The sequence below is a fragment of the Cnephaeus nilssonii genome (assembly GCF_951640355.1).
Source record: "Cnephaeus nilssonii genome assembly, chromosome: 14".
NCBI classification, from domain to species: Eukaryota; Metazoa; Chordata; class Mammalia; order Chiroptera; family Vespertilionidae; genus Cnephaeus; species Cnephaeus nilssonii.
In genome coordinates this window covers 48988143-48991249 of record NC_137085.1, presented here as the reverse complement: position 1 = coordinate 48991249, position 3107 = coordinate 48988143, and the positions used below count along the sequence as shown (strand labels likewise).

The 3107-nt window shown below is 41.3% G+C and overlaps 1 long non-coding RNA gene across 1 annotated transcript; it reads left to right on the top strand.

The window, feature by feature from the left end:
• The first annotated feature begins 263 nt into the window (after nucleotides 1-263).
• On the top strand, nucleotides 264-3107 carry LOC307111032. The gene is made up of 2 exons (XR_013814530.1): nucleotides 264-580; nucleotides 2573-3107. It is a non-coding gene; the product is annotated as an uncharacterized lncRNA (long non-coding RNA).

Sequence of the window (3107 nt, the reverse complement as noted above, 5' to 3'; positions counted from 1 at the left end):
AGGAAATACTTCAAATATTGACTAGCTTTACTTAAGTATACAAAATGGCTTGAGGATAAGGAAAGAGGGTAAAAAATACAACTATAAGAGGGTCAAGAACAGAAAGATGGGCAAATGGAGGAACGGTTGGAAAGATAACCAACCATTCCTCCATTGGTAGTGGATTACAAGGAGCTGGGTAGTGGATTACAAGGAGCTGGGAAGGAACAGGGGTGGAGCTTGGACCATTGCCTCAAGGTCTAAGTGGTACTGAGAGCTATAAAAGCCTGGTGGAACCAAGGGAAAGTATCCTGAAGTCCAGGATTGGCACACTGGCAGAGGCTGGTAGGTGGCAGCAGCTGCAGTCTCTAGACAAAGGCTGAAATGCCCAGAGCAAGAGAGATAAGGTCCAGGATGCTGCGCCTGTTCTTGTTCCACCTGCTACTGAGCCAACTTTCCAGAGAGGTCCAAGGCCAGGACATGGAAGTTTTTACTATGTGCAACCTCGAATTAGTCCGTTTCTTCATCCGTGTCTGCGGCACTCACATCTGGGCAGAGGACATGAGGAAGCAGCGTAAGACAAGATCTGGACCATCTGCAGGTGAGAGCTGCTGGTGCCTAAATTTTGGGTTGTTCCCTTATAACTTGCTTTTCTAGTAAGGGTCTTACCAGGGATCTTGCCAGAGCAAGGCAAAGCTAGGGGAACAGTAACAGTCTTATCTGAGAGGCATGCCCTTCACCTCTTGGCAGGCAGGGAGACTCGGTGGGGAGAAGGGGATAGCCACAGAGGAGATAAGGCTGCCCAAAGACCTGTAAAAGGCAGGGCAAATTGGGGCTAGACCCCAGAGTCAAGGTCTGTGGCCTGGAGAGCAGGATTGCTGCTGGCTGGGGCAACTGGACAGGGCATCTTGAGAGGATAGGGGGCAGTGAGGTATGAACCGGTTATCATACCTCACAGAACTCAAGAGACCTCTCATAGGGTCCTGGAGAGGTAGACATGAAAGCCTTGAATTTAACAACGCTCTTTCTCTGAAAAAAAAAAAAAAAAGGTGGTCCATGGCCCATGCCATTGAAAACCTCCTATTTTGTTTTATGTATTTTTTTTAAACTTCACCAAAGGGGAGAGCCTAGCTTTTTCTGATATTTTAGAGGGAGAGGGAGAAAGAGAGAGAAACATTGATGAATTAGAGAAACATCAATCAGTGAGAGAAACACTGATTGGTTGCCTCCTGCACACCCCCTACTGGGGATTGAGCCCATCCCCAAGGCAGGCATGTGTCCTGACCAAGAATGGAGCTGGCAAACTCTAGGTGCATGGGACAACACTCAATCAACTGAGTCACACCACCAGGGCCCCATAGCTTTGAACTGGGTCTTGAAATTCATTTGTGAGAGAAGGGATTGAAGATAAAGAAAAGGGCCTTGTCACCTCCAGGAGAAACTGCAAGGGACCAAGAGTCAAAGGAAGTTTGCCCTTCAGACAGCTAAATTATTTTGTTGCAGAATCACCACCCAAAATTCAGGTGTGTGTATTAATGTGCTAGTAGGCCAAAACATTGAGACACTGGTTCTTGGAGATAGAGAAAGGTGTATTCAATTTGGCTGAGGTGACAGGATGGGAGAGCAAGATCTCACAAATCCATCTGCCCCTAAAAGCAAAAGTAGGGAGTTTTTATGTAGCTAGGGAGTAGGGGAAGGAGAGTTCCAGAGAACTGAGAGAGAAGTCTGTATATCTTTAGTCACAGATGATGCTTTTTCATATCAGACTCCTGAGTGTCAACAGCTGGTCTCAGCTACTTTGAAGACATTCTTTCCTTCTGCAAAACAAACTCAAAAACTCTCCTGGCAACCCTGTATTTATTTCCTGCTTGACAAAGAGATAGTACATCAGCAACTTGAGTCCATTTGTGAGAACAAAAGAGTTGAGTAGGAAAAGTGCTTAACATGTGAACAAAGACCTGATTAAGAATTAAATTATTTAATTCTAGTCAAAAATACTAGGGGCATTAAAATCACAAGGGGATCAGCTACAATTTGGAGTAAATATTCTGAAGAAGAGAAATCGTTAAATAGTAGATGTATGAGGGTGTCAAGGACTGGTTTCACCTCCCTAAGAGATTGGAACAGTTGAAAATTCTGCCTTTTTAACTTTATCTTGAAGCGGTAATTTTCCACCATGGAATATTTGATAGTTTAAAATAACTAATATACTCTTCAAGGGTTATTATAACTCAGTGGTTACTTAGCAATGGAAGAAAATTATATGTGGTCAAACTGAGTGTTTTTAATGACCAAGATGACTTCAGCTATGTCGGGGAGAGGTGAAGGCCTTTGATGAAAGCATTAAGGGGACATAAGGAGAAGTAACAGACGGTCCAAGTGGAATGAAGCATTATAACCTTAGTAAATTTGTAGTATTTTATACTGCCCAACTATATGAACTAAATTGTTTACATATCAGGATACTTGCTGATTATTTTGATATTTAATTTTATCGAGGCAATGCTTTCCTTTATATCTATGCAAATTTTTAGTTTTCCTGATGTCCACTGACATGAGTATTTTTTCTTCTCCCCCTCTTTTTTTAACTTAGAAATCATGCCATTTTCCACCACTAAGAATGCAGAACCCTTAAATATGAGGATGGAATTCATTCCTACTTCTCAACAGGAACTGAAGACAACACTGGCTGAGAGGCAGACATTATTGAAAGAGCTACTACAACAAGCTTCATCAAAGGATATAAATCTTAACTTTGAAGAATTTAAGAAAAATGGTCTCCAGAGACAAAGTGAAGCAGAAAACAAAAGTCTTTCAGAATTAAAAAACATACGCTTAGTTAAACATTTCCTAAAAAAGAGAGAGGCCCCTTACCTATTATCTAATAAGTGTTGTGATGTAGGCTGTACCAAAAAAGAGGTGGCTGTCTTCTGCTGAGATGAAACTAATTGTGCATTTCATGTAATGTTCACATGTATTTGCAATGACATTCACTAATGCCTCTGTCACCCCACTGATTATTAGAATATGAGAAATCGTTATTAGTGTTTGGGTTTTTAATTTTGTGTAAGAAAATATTCCTTGCATTATTGTAGTTTCTGTTAATAAATATTTTCATGCAAAAAGTA